The 16071-nt window shown below is 36.2% G+C and overlaps 1 long non-coding RNA gene across 2 annotated transcripts in view; it reads right to left on the bottom strand.

The window, feature by feature from the left end:
- Window positions 1–388: 388 nt before the first annotated feature.
- LOC110599479 (uncharacterized) overlaps window positions 389–16071 on the bottom strand; it is a 140902-nt gene continuing 125219 nt past the window's right edge. The window contains exons 5-6 of one of the 2 annotated variants that reach the window (XR_013424081.1): window positions 998–1106; window positions 389–777 (exon numbers count right to left, since the gene is read on the bottom strand). This is a non-coding gene — a long non-coding RNA (uncharacterized LOC110599479). Of the gene's footprint in view, window positions 1107–16071 lie in introns of both variants that reach the window. The other variant, XR_013424080.1, reaches the window with a different exon arrangement.

The following is a 16071-nucleotide window of genomic DNA, read 5'->3' as shown; positions in this document are numbered from 1 at the left end:
AGTCACTAGAAATTAGCTAAGAAGATAAAAATTCTTGTGTGAGTTAAGAAAGTAATTGCTGTATCAATTATGTAAGTAAATGCATAGTTAAATGAATGTTCATGCTGATATCATCATATAAAAGCATGTCTTACTCCTGAGAGATACATTATGAACTACTTAGTGTGAAGTGTAAGAGTATCTGCAATGTATTTTAAATGAGATCCTAATTAGAATAGGTTATACTCCGTCTCTATGGATGTATAATATGTCAAAATACACTCTACTGTCATGTATACCTAAAAAGGACAAATAAAACACAGACACACACACACACACACATACACACACACGAAAGGTCTTTGAGAAAGAGAAAAAAAAATATGGAAAGAGTTGGTAAATCTTGATGAAGAGTATATGTATGTTTATTTTATAAATCTTTCAGCTTTTTGTAGAACTGAAAATTTTCAAAATAAATGTTAAGGGAAAAGAAAAATACTCAGCTGAAGTTACCAATTTAAATAATTCAAACCAATTACTAGCTTACAAATGAGTTTCATTGGAGTCATATATTATTTGGGGAATTTAATGAATTATTTTCACATTTAAAAACTAGGAGCTTCCACATAAAAAAAAAAAAATCACAATTTGGAGGTCGTTTTGAAATACTGGATGTTTTGCCTTCCCTGGTAGTGACACTGTCTGAAGGAGGCTCACCACGTGTCCCTGCACACAGGGCTGCCAGTTTCCTCAGTCTCCATTGTGCCTGTGTCCTTCACTTTTGGTACTTCATTGGCCCTCGTTTGTGAATCAGGATTTGAGTTTTTGACACCCGGCAGGTAGCACAAATTCAAGAGAAAGGAAAAATGAGGACCAGGGGGGAGATTAAAAGGAAGGTCATATCTGCAAGGATAACTTGGAATAGTTGAAACAGAAAGTGAAAATCTTTAACAATTCTCATTGTTCAATTGGAAGACAGGCAAAGTAGTGATGGGGACCTGGGGACAGCAGTGCTCACTTCTAACTATTGAGTCTTGTCCTTCACATCGGTGTGCTTTTCATCATGGTACTTGTTGTCTTGTTTGTATCACATCAATGCCTCACCTTCTCCACCAGCCTGGGATTTCCTTGAAGATAGAAATAGGAACACAAATAGGGCTATCAGAAGGCATGGCTTCTGCTAAGTGTCTTATAAATACATTTTGTTAAGTGAATAAATGAATGAAGTGCTCTATGTAGCACTGAAGAAGAGCACCTCCCAATAACTCAGCTTGAGAAGAGCAATAGGCAGAGGGGATCCTACCTCAACTAAATCTAAAGGCCCAACAAGAATAGTAATTAATACTAGTTGAGAACTTATTCTCAAACCTTACACTAGCCTTTTGTATATATTATTTAATCTTCGTAACATCCAAGCAGATAGGTATGATTATTATTTCCCTTGTATATCATAATAAATGAAAGCCAAGGGTTGTTAAGTGATTCATAGCCTTCCAAACACAAGTCACGTTGAATTCACAGTCTGCCCTGTTTAAATCAGCTTTCTCGTCACTGTGATCAAAAGACCTGACAGGAACAGTTTAGAAGAGGGAAAGTTTGTTAGGGGTTCATGGTTTGGGAGGTCTCAGTCTATAGATGGCTGACACCATACCTCTGGGCCCAGGTGAGTCAGAACAGCATGACACAGAGCATGGCAGAGGAAAGCAATTCAGGATATGACAGGAAGCAGAGAGAGCACTCTGCTCATGAGGGACAAAATATAAACACCAAAGGAGCCCCGTCAGTGACCTGCCTCATCCAGCCACACCCTACCTCCCTACAGTTCCCACTCAGTTAATCCATATTGGTTGATTAATCTGCTAATTAAACTACACCTCTCATAATTTAATCATTTCATCTCTGAAAATTCTTTCCATTGTCTCACAGGTAAGCTTTTGAGGGATACTTCATATCTAAGCCAGAGCAGCCCCTTTAACCTCTGGGTTAAATGCTCTCAGAGCCAACAGTCACTGGACATGTACAATATGCCACCTTCTACTCTATGTGCTTTAATTGTACTATGTTATTTAATACTCATGGCAACAGAAGTGTGGGCTGACATTCCACTCAAGAGACAGCACTGAGCAAAGGCATGGGAGATGGGGGAATAGCGTGTACTAAGAGTTACGAGCTGTTCAGTGTTCTGAATGGAAAAAACCCAGACAAATAGTATAAGCCATGAAGTTGGAGATGAATGCAGAAAGAACTGGGACTGAATCCTGACTACAGTGAAAAACAACTGGGGGACTGTCAGTAGGAGAGTAAAATTCTCCAACTTGTGTGGTTTAGATGGATCACTGGATGGTGAAGTGGAGAACCAGTTAGGAAACTGTTATAGAACCCAAACACTACCACAGTAATAACAGCAGAATGAAGGAGGCAATAGGGCAACTGATTGGATGGAAGAGAACACAAAAAAGGAAAGAGGTGATTTGAGATCAAATTATCAGCTACAATGAAGACTCCAGGAGGAGGCAGGAGAGCCATAATTGGCTCTAAAATATATTTGTGGATAAGTGAATACATGAATAAATGAATTTTATTTACTTTTTGATAAAGTTACTATATAGTAAATCAAGAAAATCCATAGATGTTAGCCAATCCCAAGAAAACACATGCTGAACATTTTATTTGATATATGGAGGCTGATTATTAGTGCGATAGAGAGAGGGAGCATGAGAGGAATAGATGAACTCTAGATAGGGCAGAAGGGTAAGAGGTGAAGGGAGGGGGCAAGGGTTAGAAATGATGGTGGAAAGTGATGGACATCATTATCCAAAGTACATGTATGAAGACACAAATTGGTGTGAATATACTTTGTATACAACTAGAGGTATGAAAAATTGTGCTCTATATGTATAATAAGAATTGTAATGCATTCTGCTGTCATATAAAAATAAAAATAATAAAAAAGATGTGGAGATTATACCAAATAATTGGGCATTTGAGGCAGGGAGACAATAATGGCCACCTTTGAGGTGGAAGCAGAGCCTGTTCTCTATCCTCTAACGAAGGCTACTCTGACCTCATCATTCATACAAGAGAGTACTAGACTGGTTAATAAAACGATCACAGCCAATTGAATGATAACTGCTAGAAGGCAGCAACACTGTGGTTTTAAAGGTTTTTCTTTCCTCAAGCCTCCATGCTGTCAAAGCTCTAAGTTCACCATGAGCAGATACATGAAAACCAGCTCTGGCCCCTTTCTCTTTATTCTGTGATGGTCTTCCAGCCTCATCCTGCCCCAAGTGGTAAAAACAACTATAGTCGCTCTCCTCTCCAACACTGCCTCACCAATTCTCCTTCCTTGCTCAAGTTCAGCTATTCCAACCCTTCTATCTTTTGTTTGCTAGTTGTAACAATTTGGATTTGAGACTTGGGAGTGGGTGAGGTTCCCCTATGCCTTTGGACCAAATAATTAGGGCTTTTCATTAATGTTTTGGCAAGAAACCAAGCTAATTAATAATAAATCCGTTTTTTGTTCTTTTTTTCTATGTGATTGTGTCTTTAGAGATTCCACAGGGATGACGGCCAACTGGTCCAAGGCTGGATCTGGGTACTCCTGAATCCCCATGCCAAAGTCTATCTCATGGCACCTCTATCCTGCCATAATTTTCAAAGCAAATGTCTGATGGTCAATATGTAGAAGAGGAAGAAAACAGATTATGATGCTTTAGCAGACAGAATGAGACTATATGAGTGGTTAGAGACAGTCTAAATCTAATTACAATGAGAAAAATCACATTTATTGTAAAAATAATCATTCCAAAAATGGCTGCTTATCAGGAGAAATGTTGAAATGGATGTTGGAGAGCAAGGACTGATCCCTACTTACAGGCACAAGTGTTTGACACAGCCTGTCAATAATTAGCCTCATGCATCACATCATTTCTCTGGGTTTTGGTGGTCCTCAGTAAGCATCAAGAACCCTTTGGTTTCTATACATCAGAGATGTTCCTGACACAAACACTCAGAATTTTAAGTAACCAATGCAAGTGTTTTTTTAATGTCTATTTGTTTGTTAAAATATTAGTTTCCTAAATAGTCCTACTTTCAAACACTATTCCTTTGTTTACTTTTGATGTTTATTTTATTTATTTACTTTGTTGTTGTTTGCTTGTTTCTGGAATCTAAAAACCTAGAGCTGTTCTTAGCCTTTCTGTATCTGCATTATAAATAAATGTAAAAGTAAACAGTTTTTAAAGAGTATTTCCTATAGTTTCCTCTAACCATGGCTGGTAGACCTAATTTAAATATTTTCAATTTTGCTTTTAAGGTTCAAATATGTTTTAACCTAAGAATGAACATCAGCTAGACATTTTATTTTTCCTGTGTGGTTAGAGGACAAGATAAGTGTTTTTACATGTTGTTAATGTTACGTATAGGATATGTTGTCAGTATTGTTTTCATTGAATGCTAGACTCTCATTTCCAGAAATTTTTAATCCCATGTGTTTCTTCAGAAGACAGGAATAAACAACCTTGTAAAACATGATGGTTCAATACATCATACATTTAAAAGTCCTCTAGGCTATTTATAGCAATGAGACCATAAAGAGGGGGAAAGACCATATGTACATTTATTATGTCCATAAAATATAACACATGGAAATAAATTCTGACAGTGATGGTGGAAATATTTGCGTGTCACGTGTCAGCATGCTCCACTGGAGTTAATGAATAGGATTTGTCACAATGGTTTCTTTTTGGAACCTGGAAGGGTCAAGTTGCCATCATAAATATTAGCTTTGGCTAATATTGGATGACATCTTATGGTCACAAATGAAACTGTCTTTATCTCACCTTTGTAGTCTTCAGTTCCTTCATGATATCCCCCAGGGGATGTAATCATTTTTCATTCAATATTTGTTGTGCAGTCCAAGATTCCAGAAGCATCTTCTGTCTCTGAGGGTCTCTTAAGCCCTCAGAAGGAAAATTCTTTGTGGCCTAAGACAGCAGCTATTATGTCAGTGGCAGAAATACCACTTGGTTACAGTTGGCGGAATGGCACCTGAGCACAATGGCCCTTACCGTGAGCATCATTCCAGGTCTTCTCTTTTCAGGAAAGAACAAACAGGTGGAAAATGTGGTCTATCCCCTTGAGGGAGTTATAATGCAAATGAGAGACAGAACATGTGCATGTGAAATGATCACAAGATAGCCAAAAATGTTGTTACTTAGAGTCTTTCTCTGAATTCTGAGGAGAGTGAAGGCTGAGGATGGTTGTGTGCAGCAAAATGTAATAATGGCCTGTGACAAATATAGCATTATGTAGTGGGTGGGACCGTTCAAAGGAGGTCCATGGTGCCTACTGAGAGGGGGAGGCAGGGAAAACAGCAAGGCAGTGGAGGTAAGAGGCCAGAGCCAGCCAGGCTCAGATCATCAAGAGGAGCACTTCAGGTAAAGGCAGATCCTGCTTGCAGGCTGGCAGAAGAGGCAGGAGAAACAGGCAGATGGAGAGCCTGGGCTAGTGGAATTGAAAGGAGCTCCCTGAATGTACAATGTGAAGCTCACTCCCTTGTCCCCCGTGTGAGTATTAGTATAATCTTTAATTCTCAGAAATGCTCAGTGGAATGGACTTTCTTTGGGAACACTGCAAAGATGTTCTGCTATTCACATAAGTCTGACATCTAGTCTACAATGAAAATATCACAAAGCAATTAGTAAGTAAGTATATGAATCAAATCTGTCCATTGGGCCTCAAAATTTAAGAACTTCAAGCAAGTTGTCTTTCCTCTGAGCTCCTGCATGTTTCATACTCCTTTGTGATATTGGCTCAACTACCTGAGCACCCAGGTGTATGCAATCTTTCCTGTTAAGCCATACATTTCTTGAGAACATGAGGTATCTGAGGCATCTTTATAACTTCACTTGCCCATCCAACACATGATTTGGATGCAGGAAGTATTTGCTGAGTGAATAAGTAAATGTATGAGCATTGAAGTGATCGACTATATATAACCCACATAAATCCTGAAGGAACTCTGAATGCCTATGTGGACAGGCTGAGTGGACTTCATCAGGTAGAGCATTTCAACAGAGGTAACTTTTGAGTCATTGCATACATAAATGGTGAACTTGGATCCATGGGAAGCATGGATAGCGTCCTAGGAAAGAATTAAAATATCCCTAGAAGAAATACTGAACATCATGTTCTAAGAAAATAGCTCTGTGTTTATTAAAAATTGAGAAACTGTGCTCCATTTATGTTCAATGCATTGAAATGCACTCTGCTTGTATAACCAAGTAGAACAAATTTTAAAAATCTGCATTCTTTCCTCATAGGTAAAAGGAAAACTGGAACCTGAAAACTTTGGGGTTAAAGCAGGATACTAGGGGATGTGCATAAGGAATAATGAAAGTTAATACAGAGCCCATAAAAAAGATATACAATACATAATACATATATAATATTTTAGAACAGAAGTTAAACTTATCTATGGGATACAAGCATTATGAAGCAATTTCAAGAATACTATAGGATCTAATTTTTAAACTACAGAAACTCACTCCCATGTTGATTTATTCCATTAGTACCTACCATAATCTGTTAGTAGCTGGGGCATTTACAGCAGCAAACAGATCCTATTCAGGTATGAGCAAGTGATTGGCTGGACCAGACCAGTACATTGGAAACCTACAGTCAATGAACAGTTATTGAATCCCCAATGCAAATAAGGTACTGTGCAAAATTATTTTGGGAAAAGCCTATGAGGGTAAGACATGATCCCTGTCCTCATAAATTACAGTTTTTTGGAAGACCAGCATTGTGTGCAGGTCCAACAAATAATTTATATAATGTCTCTTATCTGTGACTAAGTAAACCATTTAGAAAGGACTACAGAGAAGAAGTCAATAATCTCTCAAGTAGAGAACTTTATGGAAGAGATGACATTTGGTCTAGGATTTTGAGGATATGGCTACATGTGATTATATAACCTATCCCTGGTTAATAGCAAACCGTCATAAATATACACAGTGGTACAGTTATTTTTTCCTGAAGTACAAGCTATTTCCAAATTCCAGTTTTACTGGAATGAAAGGTGAAAAAGGAGAACCAAAAATAAAAATTAAATTAAAAAAAGAATAGTTGGTTGAGTACAGAGATTTGCCTGCTAGTTCTAGGGCCTGCTTAGAGCACAATACTGTTCTAACAACTCAGGCAGTAATAGAGATTTTCCCATGACTAGAATTTACCTACATTATTGAAAACAGCTGTTTGGTTTCTCTTGGGTAACTTACCAATTTATTACCTTGATGTATGGATTGTTTCCATTAAAACAAAATTCAAAACCACACAACACTGTGTATCATAAAACAGAGCTGCAAGATTTTGATATTATCTTCTAGATATTCAAAAGCAAGGAGATTCCATTTATCCAGACCATCTTAATTTATTCTGTAAACAGCATAATCTTAAAGCATTTATACCAGCAAAACCAGAACCTCTGAAGCTGATAAATGAAGGCTAGAGTATCACCATAATTTACATTTCCCGTTTATAGCCACAGTAATGAAACCCTTTAGGATTATTAAAATGCATTTTGTACAGGGTATTTATTACTTGGAATTTCTTATTTATGATTCATTGAAAGATGAAGCTAAGAGAAATAAAACACAAACTAAACTTTCACTCAAATAATGAGGTCCTATTGGCTTTCTTAGCCAAATACACTTTTATTAGACTTTAATGGTTGCATTGGTTTGATTCTTGGGAGTAATGCTTTTCACTTTCCCTGTGTTGGAAACATTTCTTAAGTAAACTAATTCAGCATAAAGAAAAAATTGTACGTAGGTCTGGGATCTACATACAACTCTTCCCTACATTGTTGTACAGCAGCTCTTCCCCATGTCTATTTACTTCATTAGCAGCTGTTACTAGCTGGGGATTCTACAGCAGCAACCAGAACCTATTCAGGTATGCACAAGCGATTGACTGGACCAGACAAGTTCTGGTCTAAACTACAATATTTAAAACACCTGATAGGTAAAATTTTATTTGATATGAAATCACAAGGAGCAAATGAGCCAAGCCTTCAGATAGAATTATTCACGACAATACAAGTAAGGGCCAACTGACTTGTGGTCTTTCCCCACCCAAGTGATTAAGAGCTGCTCTTATTTAAGTCAAAATGACATGACAGAGAAAATAAACATGATCCTCTAGTCCATTCATAGAATTATTACCTACTTTAAAAATATAGCAGAATCTCTATTACCAAATCTCGATTTTTATACTCAGAAAAAACTTCCCCCTCCAAGTAGAAAGATATTACCTCCAATTGTGGATAATGATAATACTCATATCAATCCCCTAAGATTGTCAGGGCAATAAAAGTTTCCTATGTATAAGTACATATGAAATATGTACTTTGAATAGTACACAAGTATTTTTAGAAATCAATATAAAATGTTAGCTCTGATTAGCTGTTAACTTTGTCATAAAACATAATCATAGCTGTTGCTGATACCACTGCAGACACCTACAGGTCTCTTCTCCAGGTGCCTGCTGCCACCGCCACTGTTACCACAACCAACAAAGTGGCCTGCTGCTACTCACTGCCACTGACCTGCTGTCACCTAGAGGTCCATCACCAGGGTCTCTTCAGGTTTGATCACACTGGTTGCCTCCATTGTAGGACATTGGCCAGGCCCTGGGGGGCCAGGGCACCAGCAGGTTTGCACCACTGCCATTCTGGGGCACAGGTGCCTCTGTCTGAGAATACTGGCCAGGGCCTGAAGGTCCAGTGTCAGGGTTCCTGCAGGCTTGCCTGTACCTGAGGTTTTCTTGCTGGGAGTGCTGGTGGCTACCATCTTGCTGCTTGTTGCTCCTTTGTGTGAGCCTATCCCTGGTGGTCTCTCTGCAAGCTGGAAGGGCATTGTGATCTTGGGACTTCAACATGGCCAAGCCCAGGGTATCTGAAACCCAGATCCATAGGATAGTGATTAGGTCTGTGTGGGCCAGTCTGGGCTTGGTAATCCCATGAAAAATTAGAGAGAGGAGGAGGTGGGGATTATGCAAATTTGAATGGCTAGAGAGAGGCCAGCTTTCCCCAGCTTTGCAAGTCCTGAAATGCCGAGGGATGAAAGGGATTGGCTACATCAGGAAGAAGGTTGGAAGAAGGTGTGAGGGCACTCACTAGATTGGAGCTACCATCAGACTCTAGACAACCCCACCTAACAAAGAAAAATTTTTGAACACCAACAGAAACTATTTAATTTTCCATCAAGATTTTTTCTCTATAATGTCTCTACCATATCTGAAACCATTTTCATGCATCAGTTTTTTGAAAACTGTGATATATAAATAGTATTTTACCATTTTGTTGTGTATTCTTATAGTTTTAATTTTTTCTTTTATATATTTTTCTCTCACTTATGTTTCCCTAGATTCTATCTTTTCTCCTGCTAACAGCCAATCTCTATCAACTCCTCTTACACTCTTATAAATTTTTAGTTCTAATTTCTCTCCTCCTCCCTCAAAAACATCACAACCCACACTTCTGTTCTCTCTTTATCCATCATTGAAATTGTATATCTTTTTAGAAAATTTACTGTTTATATTGTAGATAATAATTCAATTCATCACTTATGTTTATTTCAAGAAAACTGTAGATGTCTTAATAGGAGCTATTAGGTTTAAAGTTGTATATGGTTTACATTGGGTGCTTAAGATGAGGCATTAGAGACCTTCAGGGACTCTAAAAGTCTACAGGGTAGAATCTGTATTGCCTCAGATCCATACTGCCAGATCAGAAAACACACAACGTGAAAAAACAATGCAACAAAGCACCCCAAACAAATCAAAATGCTCCAATAACAGAATCCACTGATAGCACAGTAGAAGAAATGCCACAGGAGGAGTTTAGAATGTACATAGTTAAACTGATCTGCAAATTAAAAGAGAAAAAGAGAGTATAAGGAGTGAAATCAAAGAGAAAACACAGTAAAAGGTTACCTCAATAAAGAGGTAGAGATTCTAAAAAAAAAAAAGCAGAAATCATCAAAATGAAGAAATCAATAATCCAAATTATACATTCAAAGGAGAACTCAACAACAGACTAGACCAATTGAACCTCAAGGAATGAAGACAAAACATATAATCTTGGAAATAAAGTTGACCAGAGAAGATGGTAAGAAACCATGAATGCAACTTATAAGAATTATGGGATAACATGAAAAGATCACATTTAAGATTTATTAGGATAGATGAAGGAGCAGAGATACAAATCAAATGAATGCACACTCTTTTCAATGACATAGTATCAGAAAAATTCCTAAACCTAAAGAATGAAATGAAAAATCAAGCATAAGAAGCTTACAGGACCCCAAATGCACAAAATTACAGGAGACCCATACAAAGACACATTATAATGAGAATGACTAACACAGAGAATAAAGATAGAATCTTAAGGTCCATGAGAGAAAAAAATCAATTTATGTATAGGGGGAAAAGAATTAATTCAGATCTCAACTGATTTCTCAACCTCAAAGCTGGGAGATTCTGGAATAGTATATTTCAAGCTCTGAAAGAAATGTATGCCAACAAAGAATTTTATATCCAGCGAAATTAAGCTTCAGATTTGAAGATGAAATAAAAACCTTCCGTGATAAACAAAACTTAAAGGTATTTACAACTAGAAAGCCTGCACTACAGAACATTCTTAACAAAATATTCTATGAGGATGAACTAAAAAAAAATAAAGTGAAAATTAGCAAAGGGAGGATCTACACTAAAGGAATAATCAAAGGAGAAACTAAGTCAAATTAAAAACTAGAAATAAACCAAAATGACTGGGAATAGAAAGCATATCTCAATAATAACCTTGAACAACCTAAAGTAAAAGACACTGGCTGGCAGATTGGATTAAAAAATAAGATCCAACAATATGCTGTTTCTAAGAGACTCACTTTCATAGGCAAAGATATCTACAGACTGAAGATGAAAGGTTGGGAAAAAATATCACTCATATGAATCACACAAACAAGTGAGGGTTTCATCCTTATATCAGATAAAGTGGACTTCAAGCCAAAATTAATCAAAAGGAACAAGGATGGACATTCCATACTGCTTAAGGGAATTATACATTAGCAAGACATAACAACTCTAAATATTTATGTCCAAAACAATGGAGCACCTATGTACATCAAACTAACCATCCTCAATTTCAAGAATCAAATAGACCACAACACAATAATACTGGATGACTTCAACACACCTCTCTCACTACTGGACAGATCTTCCAAACAAAAGCTAAATAATGAAATTATAGAACTAAATAATACAATCAATAATTTAGACTTAACAGACAATATATAGAATATTGCATCCATCAACGAGCAAATACACTTTCTTCTCCAAAGCACATGGGTTCTTCTTTAAAATAGACCATATCTTATGCCACAAAGCAACTCTTATTAAATACAAAAAATTGGAGATAATATCCTGAATTCTATCAAATCATAATAAATTGAAATCAGAAAACAATGATAAAAATAAAGTAAAAATAAAAGCTACTTTAACACCTGGAGACTAAATAATGCACTATTGAATGATGAATGGATAGCAGAAAAAAATCAAGTATGAAATAAAAAATACTTAAATGTAAATGAGGATAATGATGCAACATATCAAAATCTCTGGAACACTATGAAAGCAGTATTAAGAGGAAAGTTTATTTCATTAAGCTCATTTATTAAAAGAATAAAAAGTCAACAAATAAACCTAACATTATATCCCAAAGCCCTAGGAGAGCAAGAACAAGTCAACACCAAAAACAATAGAAGACAGGAAATAATTAAAATCAGACCTGAAATCAATGAAATTGGAACAAAATAAACAATTCAAAAAATTGATAAAACAAAGTTGGTTCTTTGAAAATATAAATAAAATTCATAAACCCCTAGCCATGCTAACAAGGAGAAAGAGAGAGAAACTCAAATTACTAAAATATGTGATAAAAAAGGAATTATCACAATGAATACAACTGAAACACAGAATATAATTAGAAACTATTTTGAAAATTTATAGTTCAATAAAATAGAAAATCTTGAAGACATCAACAAATTTCTAAACACACATGACCTACTCAAACCAAATCAGGAGGACATACACAATTTAAACAGATCAATTTCAAGTAATGAAATAGATAACACCATCAAAAGCCTACCAAGAAAATCCTAAGACAAGATGGATTCTCAGCCAAGTTCTACAAGACCTTCAAAGAAGAATTAATACCCAAAATACCCCTCAAAGTATTCCATCAAATAAAAAAGGAGAGAACTCTTCCAAACTCATTCTATGAGACTAATATCACCCTGATACCAAAACCAGACAAAGAAAACTTCAGACCAATATGTCTGATGAACATATATGAAAAAAAATTCTCAATAAAATTCTGGCAAATCACATACAAAAACATATCAAAAAGATAGTACACCATAATCAATTGGGGTTCATCCCAGGGATATAAGTTTGGTTCAATATAGAGAAATCAATAAATGTAATTCATCACATCTATAGACTTAAAGACAACAATCATATGATCATCTCAATAGATGCAGAAAAAGCATTCGACAAAATACAGCACACCTTCATGTTCAAAACACTAGAAAAACTTGGGATACTAGGAACATACCTCAACATTTTAAAAGCTATATATGCTAAAACCAAGGCCAACATAATTATAAATGGAGAAAAATTGAAAACATTTCCTCTAAAAACTGGAACAAAACAAGGATACCCTCTTTCACCACTTCTATTCACCATTTCATCCTTGAACTCTAGCCAGAGCAATTAGACAGGAGAAAGAAATTAAAGAGATACAAATAGAAAAAGTAGAACTCAAACTATCACTATTTGCCAATGACATGCTTTTATATTTAAAAGATTCAAAAAATTCTACCAAAAAACTTCTAGAACTAATAAATGAATTCAGCAAAGTAACAGAATATAAAATAAACACCCATAAATCAAATGTATCCCTGATGAATCTACTGAAAAAGAAATTAGGAAAACTACCCCATTCACAATAGCCTCAATAAAATAAAATAAAATATGTGGGAAACAATCCAACAAAATAGATGAAAGACCTCTACAATGAAAACTACAGAACACTAAAGAAAGAAATTGAAAAAGACTTTAGAAGATGAAAAGATCCCCCATGCTTCTGGATAGGCAGAATTAATAGAGTCAAAATGGCCATATTAACAAAAGCATTATACAGATGTAATGCAAATCCTGTTAAAATCCCAATGACATTCTTCATAGAACTAGAAAAAGCAATCATGAAATTCATTTGGAAAAATAAGAGACCAAGAATAGTTAAAGCAATCCTTAGCAAGAAGAGTGAAGCAGGAGGCATCACAATACCAGATCTTAAACTATACAACAGAGCCTTAGTAACAAAAATGGCAAAATGACATGGTATGGGCACCAAAACAGACATGTAGATCACTGGTACAGAATAGAAGACAGAGACAAACTCACATAAATATAGTTATACTAGACAAAGATAGCCTCTTCAACAAACGGGGCTGGGAATATTGAAAATCCATATGTAGCAAAATGAAATTAAATCCCTTTCTCTCACCCTGCAGGAAATTCAACTCAAAGCAGATCAAGACTTAGGCACTAGGACAGAGACCCTGTGCCTAACAGAAGAAAAAGTAGGCCCAAATCTTCACCATGTTGGCCTAGGATCTGACTTCCTTAACAAGACTCCTAGAGTTGCAAGAATAAAACCGAGAATCAATAGATGGGATGGATTCAAACTAAAAAACTTATTCACAGCAAAGGAAACAATCAAGAATACTAACAGAGAGCCTACAGAATGGGAAAAAATCTTTACCACATACACCTCAGATAGAGCATTAATCTCCAAGATATATAAAAAAACTCAACACCAAAAAAAAAAACAAAACAATTAACCCAATCAGTAAATGGGCTAAGGAACTGAACAGACACTTCACAAAAGAAGATATACAATTGATCAACAATTATATGAAAAAATGTTCAACATCTCTAGCAATTAGGAAAATGCAATTCAAAACTACTCTAAGATTTCATCTCACTCTAGTCAGAATGGCAATTATCAAGAATACAATGAACAATAAATGTCACCAAGGTTTTAGTGGAAAAGATATACTCATACATTGTTGATAGGACTCAAAATTGGAGCAACCACTCTGGAAAGCAGTATGGAGTCTCCTTATAAAACTTGGAATTGAACCATCATTTGACCCAGATATCACTCTCCTTATTTTTCATCCAAAGGACTTAAAATCAGCATATTACAGTGATGTAACCACATCGATGTTTATAGCAGCTCAATTCACAATTGTTAAACAATTGTACCAACTTAGGTGACTTTCAACAGATGAATAGATAAAGAAAATGTAGTATAAATACACAATGTAATATTACTTGGTCTTTAAAATGAGTGAATTTTGGCATTTTCTGGTAAATAAATGGAGCTACAGAATATCATGCTAAGCAAAATAAGTCTATCTCACAAAACTAAAGGCTGAATATTTTCTCTGATTTGCAGATGCTAACTCACAATAAGGGCAGGGGTGAGGGCTAGGGAAAAATATAGAGTTACTTTAGATTAGGTAGAGGGGAGTGAAGAGAGGGGAGGGGATATGGTGGTAGGAAAGATAGTAGAATGAATCAGACATTATTATCCTATGTACATATATGACTACAAGACTGGTGGGATTCTACATCATGTACAACCAGGAAAATGAGAAATTATACTCCATTTATGTATGATATATCATGAAAATATGTATAATCACACATAAACTTGGAAGTTTGGTATAGTTGTAAATCTCAGCAACTCCAATTGCAAATAATGAGGAAGATGATGACTAACATATATTGAATTACTTACTAGACACTTTAGGTATATTATCTCATTTGAATTTATTAACCATATTATAATATAAGTGTTTTTATTATATTCATTTTGCAAATGAGGCAACTAAAATTTAGAGGGGGGTGTAATCATCAAAAGTTAAGAGTTAGTAGCAACATCAGAGTTATTTCTCCTGTGAGCTTAACTACTGGAACATGCTACCTCTCCATGATGTATACTACCCACACTTTGCAAGGTTAAGGGGATCAAAAATAACCTAAGTTGTCAACAAAAATAAATTGCAATCTTTTGAACTCCATAGCCTTGGACAGCTAGACTGCCTTTTTGGGTTTCTCTCAGTGCAACATGCCGAAAGACATGCCCACTTGCAGGAAGCTGCTGTTAATGGGGCAGATTCCATGCCAGGTGTGGAATTTATGATAGCTTTGAATTCAGATGCCTACTATGCTAGGGTGAAAGAGATACTAGTATGCTTAACTAGCCTTGTGGCACCAGCTGCCTGGAGGAGGAAGAATTACTACACAGTGATAAGTCCCCAATCAAGCCCACTTCCCTCTACCTTTGATGAGCCCTTCCTCACAATAAATTCCTTTGGTGTGATTCACTATTAATAAAGCATTTCATGAGCTTTTCCATTTTTTTTTAGGATCAGGCCCATTTGGTCTCTACCACCCATCAATGCCCCCACTTTGAAGAATATATTTCTCATCTTTTGTGTTCATTTCCTAATATTACTATTCTAGTTTTTATTTCCAGCTGGCCCACCCCTCTGATGGTCACCTATTCCCTCCCTGCGCAGGCTGTGATGGACAATGCACTTTGTAAAAAGCAGTAATTTTTCATGAACATTGAATGTGGGAAGCACAAGGGTTGAAATGTTAAAGCACATCACAGGAGTTGAAGAAACATTCCTACTTCAGTCAGTCAGTTCTTTATAGATCTGAGCTAGGGCAAGCCTAAAGTGGCACAGTCTCCATGCTCTAGTTAAAAGATCTTAATGACAGTTAAACCTATTCCTCTAAAGAAAAAAAAAATAAGTACATTTAAGGGCCCTGTAAACATGAACCAAAATGTCTTTTTCACACTTGGAATTGTTTGCTGACACCACTCTGCAGGAAATGGAATGCAGACTCAAATATGCCCTGGGAAATATTTCTCCCTGGAACACACCCTTG

Source organism: Ictidomys tridecemlineatus, chromosome 7 (assembly GCF_052094955.1).
Source record: "Ictidomys tridecemlineatus isolate mIctTri1 chromosome 7, mIctTri1.hap1, whole genome shotgun sequence".
Taxonomy (NCBI): Eukaryota; Metazoa; Chordata; class Mammalia; order Rodentia; family Sciuridae; genus Ictidomys; species Ictidomys tridecemlineatus.
The sequence above is the reverse complement of the archived record's forward strand: the minus strand, read 5'-3'. Positions and strand labels throughout refer to the sequence as shown.